Source organism: Bidens hawaiensis, unplaced genomic scaffold (genome assembly GCF_021521415.1).
Source record: "Bidens hawaiensis isolate Kalapana, Puna unplaced genomic scaffold, B.hawaiensis_p1.1 tig00038490_1, whole genome shotgun sequence".
In the NCBI taxonomy this organism is placed as follows: domain Eukaryota; kingdom Viridiplantae; phylum Streptophyta; class Magnoliopsida; order Asterales; family Asteraceae; genus Bidens; species Bidens hawaiensis.
The window spans coordinates 116461-130518 of NW_027496749.1; the positions used below are offsets into that span (position 1 = coordinate 116461).

The 14058-nt window shown below is 37.8% G+C and overlaps 1 pseudogene; it reads left to right on the top strand.

The window, feature by feature from the left end:
* The first annotated feature begins 9602 nt into the window (after nt 1-9602).
* On the top strand, nt 9603-11432 carry LOC143590352 (cytochrome P450 77A3-like; annotated as a pseudogene).
* Nucleotides 11433-14058: the final 2626 nt, after the last annotated feature.

Here is a 14058-nt window from a genome sequence, read left to right on the forward strand (position 1 = left end):
CCGACCTATGTTTGTTTGGTTGTGTTTGGTGTTTGAGTTTGTTTTGGCCATATGGTTGGTTCAAAAGTTGTAAAAAGTTATTATTTATTTTTCGGTTTTCTTTTGGCCATAGAGATGGTTCAAATTTGTAATAGGACAAATTATTGTTAGTTTATATATTTGTAATTAAGAAGACGCGAAGATAACCGAGGACGAGCTCATGGACTTCTTGGAGTTAGTGGGAGTTCGGACAAGATGACGGGATGCATGAAGAAGTCCATCCTTGTGGTTGTTTTGTGTTGTGAACCCCTTGACCCGATCGGTCTCCCTAATTGGCTCTAGCGAGACCGATCACCTTTTGGCCATAAGGATTTACATATTATTATTATTATTTGCTATTGTGATTGCTTGGATTGATTATAATAGGATTATAATATCACCGATCTAATGCCAAATAAATTTGAAAATAAACATTTTATTAACCAATTATGTTTTACAAATTAAAATCGTTTTGATTTCCGAAACTAATAACTTAATAGATTTTCTATTAACTTAAAATTGGTTAGTCATATCGCGACAAACTTAGTTTTTAATAGGTTATTTAAAATTAAGTGTCCTGAGAGATGAAATGGTTCATCAATTCGTCCCGATAATAAATACAGTAAAATTTGACTTTTACTCTATTTGGTAATTTTTAAAATTAATCCCAATCTTAAAACTAATAGTTTATGTCAATCCTACTACAAGTCACACTTGAGGCATACTGCGAAATTTCGAGTGTTTGGAGCTACAGCACCGCACTTGTTTTCTAGTCTATCCCATCAAGGTGAAAGCGCTTCGTTGACACATCCGGCCCTTTCACATGTCACGGTACTAGGACAACTATTACTTTACTCTCCTGTTACGTGCTAAAGCTGTATGGAGACTTAAAGTGGGCAAAGATGAGACTAAACGTATCTATACAGACAATCGTTGTCTCTATAGGCCTCATAACCGAGAGTTGTGCTCTATTCACAATTGGCAATCGTTGTCAGTCTGCCTAACCACTTATTAATGTTGTGTGCTACAGCTGCCTTTAATAACTGGAAGCCGGATTCTCATACTCCTAATTAATTAATGTTATTGGTCATTAATAATAGGACGACAACGTCGAAAATACTACTTAAATTTACTTTTGCTTAATTAATCAGATGTCGTCAAACGAAATTTCACCCTACGCCCTTAAGACTATCCTTGAGAAGGATAAACTGAACGGTACCAACTTCATCGAATGGCACCGCAACTTAAGACTTGTTCTCACCATGGCAAAGCGCCTGTATGTTCTCAATGGACCTGTTCCAACCGAGCCTGAAAACAACACAGCCGCTGCACAAAAAGTTCTTGACAAGCATAAGGATGACTCAACTGAGGTCTCCTATATTATGCTAGCCACCATGACTTCTGAGATTGCTAAAGGCTTGGAAGACTTTGGTGCCTATGAGATGCTTGAGCAACTCAAGGGCATGTTCCATAAACAAGCCCGTCAAGAACGTTTCGACACCATGAAACAACTCATCAGTTGCAAGATGGCAGAAGGGTCTCCCGTCAGTGCGCATGTTCTTAAGATGAAGGGGCACATCGATCAGCTCATGAAACTTGATTATCCCATGCCTGATGAGATGGCATCTGATTTCATTCTCAACTCTCTCCCCAAATCATACGACCAGTTCGTAATGAATTTCAACATGAATGGTTGGGTGAAGATAGTGCCGGAGCTTCATAACATGCTCAAAACGGCTGAGATGAACATTCCTTCTAGGACCAATAAAGTTCTGATGATTCGATCTGCTGGTGTCAAGAAGCCAAAACCAAAGAATCGGGGGTTTAAGGGAAAGGGCAAGAAGAAAGTTACTATTGCTGCCAAGGTTGCCACCAACACTAACAAGGTAGTTGCAAAGCCAAAGTCGCCCCCCTTTGAGGAGCGCAAGTGCTACAAATGCAACCAAATGGGGCACTGGATGAGAAACTGCCCCGAATACCTTTTTGAGATCAAGAAGAAGAGAGCCAATGGTGAAGGCTCTTCTGGAGGTATTTCCATATACGTTATTGAACTTTTCACTGTCTCTAGCAACACACGGGTATTTGATACCGGATGTGGTTACCACATCGTTAATGTCTTGCATGAGCCTAAGAAGTGGAGGAAACTGAATAAAGGCAGCATGGAACTCATCGTTGGAGATGGGAAGAGAGTACCAGTTCTGGCAACTGGAGTATTTCATTTTACTTATCCATCTGGCCTAGTTTTTCCTTTAAATAATTGTTTGTATGCTCCTGGCTTGACCAGAAACATCATTTCAGTTTCGTTGTTATTTGAACAAGGATTTAAGTATGTTCTTAATGGCATGGCTATTTCTGCTTACTTAAATGATATCTTTTATTTTGAGGCTAAACCTCGAAATGGTATTTATGAGATTGATGTTCAACCTGACAATAACGTATATCATCTTTCAAAACATATCAATACTAACATCAATGATACTTTTCTATGGCATTGCCGACTTGGCCACATAAGCAAGGCAAGAGTTAAAAGACTCCAGTCCGAAGGGGTTATTGAATCCACATGACCGGACTCTTTTGACGATTGTGAATCTTGCTTAGCTGGCAAACTCACCAAAGATTCCTTCACTAATAAAAGTGAACGAGCAAGTGATCTGTTAGGACTCATACATACTGATGTATGTGGACCTTTCAGAACCATGACTAGAAACCATGAAAGATACTTCGTTTCTTTTATCGACGATTATAGTCGATACGCTTATGTGTATCTTATGAAACACAAGCACGAAACTTTTGAAAAGTTCAAAGAGTTTCAAAGCAAGGTGGAAAAACAACTTGATAAAACCATTAAGATACTTCGATCAGATCGAGGTGGAGAGTATCTCAGCTCAGAGTTCATCACTCATCTAAAAGAGCATGGAATTGTTTCACAGCTCACTCCACCTGGCACACCCCAACTTAATGGCGTGAACGAGAGGAGAAATCGAACTTTGCTAAACATGGTTCGATCGATGATGTGTAGAACTAACTTGCCTCACTTCTTTTGGGGATACGCCCTTATGACCGTCGCCCGCATTGTCAATCTAGCTCCAACTAAGAAGATAGACAAAACTCCATATGAGATATGGCATAAGGGAAAGAAACCCAAATTGTCTTATCTTAGAGTATGGGGATGTGATGCTTATATCACAAGTGAGTCTGATGACAAACTTGATACCCGCGGCGAAAAAGTTATTTTCGTCGGATACTATTACAAAAGCGGTTATTACTTCTTTCATCCTGATGCAAATACGATTTCTGTCAGGAGGAAAGGCCACTTCCTTGAGAAGAAATTTCTCAATCGAGGAACTGGAGATAACATTGTCGATCTTGAAGAAATTCAAGAACCACAACCAACCGCTGAGAAAGTTGGAGAGTCTGATCAACAAGTTGTTGTTGCTTATACATCAGACGTGAACACAAGCGTTCGCAGAAGTAGTAGGACTCCCGTACCAAATTCTAGATACTTATGTCATCTAGATGGTCCCGAAGTCTTATTAGTAGCCGAGTCTGGGGACGAGCCTACTAACTACAAATCTGCTATCTTGGATCCGGAATCCAAGAAATGGCAAGATGCCATGAACGCAGAGACGCAATCCATGCATGATAACCAAATTTGAAACTTGGTTGAGCTACCCCCGATAGTCGGGCAGTAGGGAGAAAATGGGTTTTCAAGAAGAAAACCGACATGCATGGAAATGTGCAAACCTACAAGGCACGGCTAGTCGCGAAAGATTTCACTCAAACTCAAGGTGTTGACTATGATGAAATTTTTCGCCCGTTGCTATGACCAAGTCAATTAGGATATTGCTTGCCATTGCTGCATACTATGATTATGAGATATGGCAAATGGATGTCAAAACCGCTTTCCTTAATGGACATCTTTCTGAAGATGTCTATATGGTTCAGCCTGAAGGTTTTGTCGAACAAAAATATCCTAATTGGGTTTGCAAATTGAACAAGTCTATTTATGGACTTAAGCAGGCATCTCGAAGCTGGAATCTTCACTTTGACGAGAAAATCAAAGAGTTTGGTTTTGTCAAGAATGAAGATGAACCTTGTGTTTACAGAAAGGCTAGTGGGAGCACTATATCATTCCTCATCTTGTATGTGGATGACATACTGATAATTGGAAACAACATTCCTATGCTTAAGGAAGTTAAGCAATGGTTGGAATCTTGTTTTTCAATGAAAGATCTTGGAGAAGCCGCATATATTCTGGAAATAAAGATCTATAGAGATAGATCTAAGCGAATTCCAGGGCTAAGTCAAAGTACTTACATAGACAAAGTAATGGCACGCTTCTCAATGGAAAACTCCAAGAAAGGAGCTGTTCCAATGACTAAGGGAACCGTGTTGAGCAAATCTCAATCTCCAGCAACGAACATTGAATCTAAACGTATGCAAGCAATTCCATATGCTTCTGCAGTTGGCTCTATCATGTATGCTATGTTGTGTACTAGACCTGACGTCTCGTATGCCTTGAGCATGAGCAGTCGTTTTCAACAGAGTCCTGGCATTGCCCATTGGACTGCTGTGAAGAACATTCTAAGGTACTTAAATAGGACCAAATACATGTTCTTGGTGTTTGGGGGAGTGGAAGAGGAGCTCACTGTAAAGTGTTACACTGATGCTAGCTTCCAGACTGACCGAGATGATTCTCGCTCACAGTCGGGTTTCGTTTTCACTCTCAATGGAGGAGTTATTTATTGGAAGAGCTCCAAGCAGAGTGTAGTGGCGGATTCTACCACCGAATCCGATATATAGCTGCATCAGATGCCGCAAAAGAGGCTGCTTGGATGAAGAAGTTCATCACTGATCTCGATGTGGTTCCGAGTATTCACAAACCAATCGAGATATTCTGTGATAACACAGGTACTATTGCTCAAGCCAAAGAGCCAAGGTCTCATCACAGAACCAAGAATATTCTAAGGAAGTTCCATCTTATTTGGGAAATATTGGAACGAGGTGACATCGTGATAAGCAAAGTAGACACAGATCAAAATCTAGCTGACCCGTTCACTAAGCCGATGACTCAGGACAAGCATGATCAGCATAGAGATGCTATCGGGCTTAGATTTGCTAGTGAGTTATTTTGATTTAGTATTTGGATGTATGGAAGTTTAATCAGTTGTACTTCTCTGTTCACCTTTGATTTAATGGTTAAATGCAAACGTTGAATAATACAACTGTGTTCATTTTAATACGTTTAATCCGTGAATATTGTATTCTAAGTTATCCATAGTCGGTCAGACTCGTGGGAGCGATTCTGAATTAAGACTATTCTGACTTTGGACTCAAGCAGTTGACTTCCAAACTCACAGACCTCATTATGAATGACGTTGGATGTTACTCGCATCAAATCATCTTCATGGATCTTGATCATAAGATGTTTTGATAATAGTATGCTCATTTAGTATCCTTAGACCTGAGATACATATTAGAACTTTCGTTTACCGAGGAGTATTCTTTGATCATGTCAACCGTTGTTGCGTAACTGCCAGCCATAAAGGCATTGGTTGGGAATGTTCTGGAGTTCAGTGGGAGTTGTATGTAGTCAAGATGGGATTCTGTACTCTTACATTAAAATGTAACAGTTAGGTATATTGGCGCCCTCGTTGATTCAAACTGGTAAAGTGTGAGGCCTCACCCAAACTTACTGTGTGTTTGATTGGACCACTTTGACTCTATATCGAGAACTACAATAATTGAACACTGTATGAGATTGATTGATCCATGTCTCATTGTTCAATTGATGTCTTATACAGAAAGGATAGATGACAACGATTACTATAAATTCATTATCTTGCAATAAGGTATTCTAAGATACTTTGGTTATGGATTTAAAAATGTCATATTTGGTTGGGGACAGCTATGTGTAGCTAGAACGCCTCTGGCTGTTAGCGTTGTGATACTTGACCCAAATCCGTCCAAGTGGGAGACTGTTGGATTTAATGGTCGGTTCGGGTCAAGTCAACGCGACCGACCCGATGTGACCCGGTATGAGTTACACCGGGGGTAACGAAACACATAAACCCATTTAAACGTTATTTGGGCCCGACACATTCAATTAATTACAGTGGATAATAGTTTAGGCTTTGAGTTTGTAATTGGGCTTTAAGCCCAATGGATTAAAGATGATAAACGCTAATATATTTTCCATATATAGTATACTATATATATGCATAATATACCTTAACATCTTTGATCAACATAACAAACCCTAGCCTCCATATTCACATTCCGGCGCCGTTTTCCGGCCACTGGAAAACCGCCGCTAGCCACCAACCATCACCCACTGCCCATTAGTCACCGGAAACACCACCACCAAACTATACAAGCTTCCGGCGCCGTCAAGAGCCTCGCCGCAAGCCCTAATTGTTTTTCCGGTGACACTAGGTGATTCCGGTATACCCGTTTTTCCGGCGAACTAAATTCCGGCAAATAGAGGTAACTGTTGGGTACTGTTGTTGTTGTCTACCTTCTCTCCGTCTTCCGCCGTCGCCGTCTGCTGCCCAGCCGCCATCTCCGCCGCCGTCAGATTCGCCATAGCTGCTGTTGGTTATTGTTGTGTCATCGTCTAGCTTGTTTCGTTAACCTTCGGTGTCTTCCCGGTTTCGATAACCGAGGTATATCGACAAACTATAAACTATGGTTGTTTATTATTGTTTATTCGTGCTCGTACAAAGTTGTAATCGGATCCGGGTTTTGGGTTTCGGTTTTTGGTTTGTTTAATCGTTTAACTTTCCGCTGCGTTTTATAGTTCGTTTAAACGTATATATTAATATTGATTAATATTTATTGAAACGAAAATAATTAACTAAAACGGGTTAAAATTACTTGACCGTTTTTCGTTCCAAACCACCGTTGAAACCCAACGCTCTCAACCACTATACATGATAGTGTAATCTCTCAACAAAGATAAACTTTATATTAAGATAGAGTTTCTGAACTTAATATAATAATAATACTATATTAAGATAGTGTGTATTGCTCTTAAATCATCAATAAAATGATGAATCCTCACTTCTCCAATCATTAGAACAACTTTTAGTGATGACCTCTTAAATATACAAGCAAGATGTAGGTTCATACTTCATAGCTTGAAAGGTTATCCTTTTTGCTCTTAACTATAATATTTTCTTATTTTTATTCTGAAGCTTGAATTCTTCTTTAATTGTGGAAGAGGAAGAGATTATGAATGAACAGAGCAAATATGTGAAGACTAAGTGTGAACAGATCTTTCTATTTATAGCTAAGCATGTGAGACGTCAAAAAGCTGGTTGATGCCTCGATGGTCGATGTCCATGGTAAATCCCCGTCTTGGATGTAGAATCACCATTAAGCACTTAATCATAGTTATGATGACTAATAAGGATGATCAATTAAGTGTTAAGAGACATGTGTGTGGCATATAACATTAATGAAAACTAATACTTTTTCATGTCACAATTTTAATTAGGGATGAGCTCCAATGGTATCGGTACTTATCCAAAAATTTGAAATATTTGGTACCTGTATCTGTACGGCACCGGTGTTTCATGCTAAGTTCAGGAAATACCGGTATCATACCGAACTGTACCGGTACCAAAAACTCAAAACTAGCTTGATACCGATTCGACACCAACTGTACCAAATCGATACCAAGTTCGGTACCGATATAAATCGGTACCAGTACCGAATTTGCTGATCCCTTAACGGTGAATATCAAGTATCAGATCATATCAAATTGCTCTAGTCAGTTAATATCTATAAGACTTTTAAGTTTAAGCATATCCACAAATAATTGGTGAACATATATTATATCTTCTATCATGAATTCATGATTATCATCTTTCAACTCAACTTACATGTACAATTTTTACCAAAACATTATACTAACAAGTTATGATTCATCAACAATGTAAAACACCTGTTAATAAATAATTGTTTAGAAATCAAGTAGGCCTATACAAGCCATGAAATCAGTATTTAAGTTCTTATAGTTATAGTAACATCACCCCATCAACATTGTGAACACTATCATTATATAGTCATTTTTATACCAAACCATAACATGCAACTATAATCGTGCTTTAATATAGAGGTTTCATACTCATTGCCATGGGGTTTCCAACCTTAATAATTCCAATCGTCCCAAAATCACATGTTGAAACCTGATGAAATCATGAATTATAATCTTCTTAATTCAAGAACAATGGAGAGGAATTATACTTAACCAAAAACTTGAAAATCGCAAGAGGCGTGATAAGAACAAGCGTTAATCCTCCGTATTACAACCATTCACTGCTGAAATGGACCCCTCCATCCTCAAATTTCGCCATCGATCATCAAAGGGCAGGAGATTTCGTCCACATGTTATTTTTCCCAATCTGTGATTTAGGCAATTAAGCCCAATTTTGCCCCATTTTATCCAAGGTTTCCTCGTTATACAAATTTAATCCCCATACTGATGACAATGCATGTTTCAAAACCATGACAACTTTAGTCTCTTAGATTTTAAGCTCATTAGATTCAAAAATCATTTTACTTTTTTCCGTAAACATTAAAATTCTCTTACATAAAAGAACTATCGTTTTATTTCTCTATAAATAAACTCACTTTGCCGTACATACTTAAATGAAAATATACATTATTATTTATCAGGATGTTACTATATATATTCTTTTCACCAAAAAGTTGGTTTTCGTTTTCCTAACTTTTAATGCACCAACCATGATTTTATAAAAGAAGACTTCATTTTGTTTTTAAACGAGATTGCAGCTCAAATCATATTGTAAAACAATGTCACCGAAAGGAGCCATTTTTTATTTTGATTATTATCCCCCTTCGAATTCTCGGTAGGTAAATAACCCAAAACTTGAAGTTAGTACCCCGCTTTCTTTTCTCTCTCTATTTTTTTATAATTTCACGGTTAAGGAAAGCTCATATCATTTTAAGATTTACGCAGATGTCATGTACAAGAAAAGCACTAGTCAATTTTTATGATTTTATTATGTATCTTTCACATTAAATAAAAAAAATCTCTATTTTCTATATTTACCTTTCACGCGGAGAATCCAATTTCAGTTGACCATAACGAAAGTTGCGTTAATTTCATACATCCAAAATGAGTATGATTTCAAAAAATGTATATGTGATTACATGCATGTAATCTTAAATGTTTACTAAGTTAATGTTTGTCAACGACATATTAAAGTTTTTCCAGTCAACTTATATTTAACCTATTCATATTTAAGCAAATAGTCAAAACTTTTTAATGCTTCTTTTTTACATTTATTTGTAAATGAGAAATAAATTTCACTACAAAACATTTTGCAACCATTTGCAGTCACTTGTCGTCGGGAAAGGTACATGTATACCGACATGTATGTCCCGACGACATGTGATCTAGTTAGAACTTAGACGCTCGGGTCAAAATAGTATTCTTGTATTGAAATTGACCGGACCTTAAATTAGTGGGCCTAAACTTGGGCCTCTAACCAGATCAACAAGTCTTGTACAATGCACCCCTATTTACAATTACTAAAATTACTATAACCACAACCCCACCAGTAATAAATAATTTCTGCCAATCATATTCATTATATTCAGGAGTGGGTAGTTACCAATTCATTTACTATTCAACCCCTCAAAACCCTAATTTACCCTTTCATATATCCCATCAACTCTCTCATTCTCATACACACTCCAAAATGGAACTCTTTGACATTGTGCTAGCCACCATAACATGTTTCCTATGTTGTTGGTGGTGGTCCAAACCTTCTTCCACCACCACAAACCTCCCACCCGGGCCACCCGGCTGGCCGATTGTCGGCAACTTGGTTCAAGTTATTATGCAAAACCGTCCTTTCATGTACGTGGTGCGTGACTTAAGAGCCAAGTATGGTCCGATCTTTACCATGAAGATGGGACAACGTACCTTGGTTATTGTTACAAGCTCTGATCTCATTCATGAAGCTTTAGTTCAAAAGGGTGCGGTTTTTGCTAGCCGGCCACCCGACTCGCCTATACGACTGCTGTTTAGTGTTGGGAAATGTGCTATCAACTCGGCGCAGTATGGTCCGCTTTGGCGGACCCTACGACGAAACTTTATGACTGAGTTGATAAACCCTACCCGGATCCGACAGTGTAGTTGGATCCGGAAATGGGCGTTTGAGGAGCATTTGAAGATGTTGGAGTTGGAGAATTCGCAAAAGGGGTTTGTGGAGGTGATGAGTAATTGTAGGCTTACAATTTGTAGTATTTTGATATGTTTGTGTTTTGGTGCGAGGATTTCCAAGGAAAAGATTAAGAATATTGAGAGTATACTTAAAGATGTGATGATGATTACCATGCCGAAGCTTCCGGACTTCATGCCGGTGCTTCTCCCACTCTTTCGTCGTCAGCTGGCGGCGGCGAAGGAGCTGAGAAGGAAGCAGATGGAGTGCTTGGTCCCGTTGGTGCGAGCAAGAAGGGCTTTTCTTGAAAGCCGGGAGGATAATTTGAAAAACCCTAGTGTTAACCAGCTCCAACCGGATGGTTTGGAGATGGTGAGTCCGGTTGGAGTTGCTTACATAGACTCGCTTTATGAACTTGAACCGGCTGGGAGGGGAAAGTTAGGGGAGGAATAGTTGGTGACGCTGGTGTCAGAGGTGATTAATGCTGATACTGACACTAGCGCCACCACGGTGGAGTGGGCCCTGCTCCACCTGGTGATGAATCAAGATTCAAGAAAAGCTTTATAAAGAAATAGTGGAAAAAGTTGGTGTGAATGGAATGATTCAAGAAAGTGATGTTGAGGGCATGGTTTATTTATCGGCAGTGGTTAAAGAAACCTTCCGGAGGCACCCACCGAGCCACTTCGTGCTGTCCCACGCGGCAACACAGCATACAGAGCTCGGTGGGTACGTCATTCCACCGGACGTGAACGTGGAGTTTTACACCGCTTGGTTGACCGAGGATCCAGAGGCGTGGGAAGCGCCTGAGGAGTTTCGACCCGAGAGGTTTTTGGACGGCGGAGAAGGGGTGGATGTGGACGTGACTGGGATGCGAGGGGTCAAGATGCTGCTGTTTGGTGCCGGCCGGAGGATTTGTCCGGCGTGGAGTTTGGGTACGTTGCATGTTCACATGTTGTTGGCTCGAATGGTTCATGCATTCAAATGGGTTCCGGTTGCGGGTAACCCACCCGACCCGACTGAGACTTTTGCTTTTACGGTAGTGATGAAGAATCCACTCAAAGCAACCATTTTGCCCCGGGACAAAACCTAAATCCACTATAATAGGTGTCGAATATTATTGTTAAGTTCTTTGTGTTTTCTCATTTTATTATGAATTATATTTGGTATTTTTTTTATGGTTTTATTTTGAACTCCATTGCTAACCAAACATATATGTATTTGGACCGGACGGCTGACTGAAATATGGTATTTTTATTTTCTCATTAAAATCTCATTTACTGCTCCATTTTATTATTTGAAGTTTCATATTTCAACAAAGTTACAACAAAGTATAATCTTTTGCATATTGTTGTAGAATAACTACACATGTACGTATTTTTAACTTTTAATTTTTGAAATTTTGAAATTATTTATAATGTTAACCAGCTTTTAAAACTAGCCCGACCAGAGACTTTGTAAGACGTTTGGTTTAAAAGATGATCCGTTAGAAAAAGATTATGAATTGGGAAACAGGTTTCAAATATATGTATCAATACTTCAAGTTGTTCAAAATTCAAGGGTGACAAATATTCAAAATAAAAATTGTTTATAAAAAATTACCTTTAAGCGTTTTTTTTAAAATTTTTTATCTAAAAAATTAAAATTAAATATTAGCTGTTAATATGTGTGGGCAACAAATAGCTTTCCTTAATTACATTATATATTTTAACTTTCTATTGCAAGTTTTAACAAAACATTTATTTATCACGGTTATAATTTAATAATCATAAATGCATCTCTTTTCTAATAAGTTATTTGGAACAGTTGGTTTGGAGAAAAATGGTAATATATATTAAATACGATCGTAGCTAAGCTATGACTTTAAAAAATCTGCTCAAAGAAATAAAAAGTTCACGATTTGTAAATAATCCACATGCAAGTATGAAGTATTCAACCTTCGAATTGAACATAAATAGTTGGCTTGTCCTTATAGTTAATTTTATCATTAAAGAGATATTAGACATAGTTAATGTTATGATGCCCGTCAATATGTTGATCTTGCCATCTTGGCAAACAATTAAATTATTGCCTCCGAACTTGTTTGACTTTAGGTAATTGGGTAGGGTATACATTTACGTTCTTTAATTCTACGTAGACACTATATGTCTTATTTTACCCCTCACTTCATCTCACTCTAAGGAAATGATTTAATCTTCCTTAACCCGGCCTCAGTTTTATTTAAAAATAATTTTTAAATTATTGTTTGTGTATATAGGATTGCAAAGCACGTAAAAACTTTAACCCATCTTGCATTTAACACCTTATAACCCATAAAGAGAGTGATATTCCACTCGTTAACCCTTGTCAAATCATGACGCCTTGGGTATTAAGATATACAACGAGACCTTATGTATTGCTACGCTACAAATACGTTCACTTGTTTTAAACGGCTAGAAAACAAATGAACCAATTTGTTATATAGATTACCTTAAAAATGTAAATTTTTACGAGGTAATATCAAACTTCAAAGTTTAAGGACATAAACTTAAAGTCATATTCGTCTTAGTTAGTAATGTAAATTGGGAAAATCTTATAGAACATTTTGACGAAAGGAATTACTAACTAGATTTTTTAGAAGCTGACTAGCTGGATCGATTTCGAGATGACATTTAGCGTGATTAGTACAACGTGAACAAATGTGACGAGCCGCTTACCAACGGTTCCTATAAGCTAGAAGTTAAATACTAATCAAGTGAAGCAAGAACATGAACCAAAGATTAGTTGAACTCTCTATGACTCCTTTTATTAATAATAAAAAGAGAACGAATACAGAAAAATAAAAACAATTAACCTACTAAGCCTTCGCCTAGAACCTTAGGTAATATGGAAAACTAGAATTAGGAAACATAAACAAACTCTAATTCTAAAATAAATAAATTTAGCTTCCAAGCTAAACATAATTTTTACCTTTAGCCTTTTAATTATGATCTTCTCCAAATCTTCCATTCAAGATCAACCATACCACTCTTTTTAATGTTCCAATTTGATATTTCTTCTTAACATCAGCTTTCACTATTCCACCAAAATATTTCACTACCACGTAATACTCGCACTCTTTAAACTTAATTCTTGGACCATAGTCATCTTTTCGATTCCTTCTAGAAAATTTTGTATCTTACACCTTACTTTGTCACACCCCCATCTTAGGCCTGAACGTGTGACTCGCAGTTGTTACCGTTTTTGTAATTAAATTAGAGTTACGGATTAATTGCAAAAATATTAGCGTGGATTAAAATATAATATTTACATTAACAAAACACGGGATTTAAAAGTTCCCAGTTAGTGTTTACAAAAGATTACTTGTTTTATACAAACCATCATATAAGTTTAATATTTAACAAAAATGATCTGAGCCATCAGATCGCCTATTCCAACTTTGATGCTTCAAGCGGCTAACCTTCATTACCTGTAAAACAGTTTGAAAATACGTCAGCAGCACATGCTAGTGAATAAGCTGACGCATAAAACATTTTATTTACCTAATTACCTCTTGATACATAACTTAGGTCTCGGCCCATCGTGGCTTAGGAATAATCAAGTTAAAACATAAAACACAATTACAAACTTAAGCTCTACTCGAAACCGCTCAGCAAACACCGCAGCGTTCGAGATTACTTAGCTACCATCAGTATATACATGATTACCCTCTCTCAGACGTAACTTAGGTCCGTCCCATCGTGGTGAAGGCTTATAACCAGGTGTGGCGCGGTGTGCCCACCGTCTAACCACATATGTATGGATCCAAACAAATCTACACGACAGCATAAGGGCCAACGATTACTTTTGTTTATAATGTTTTAGAGAT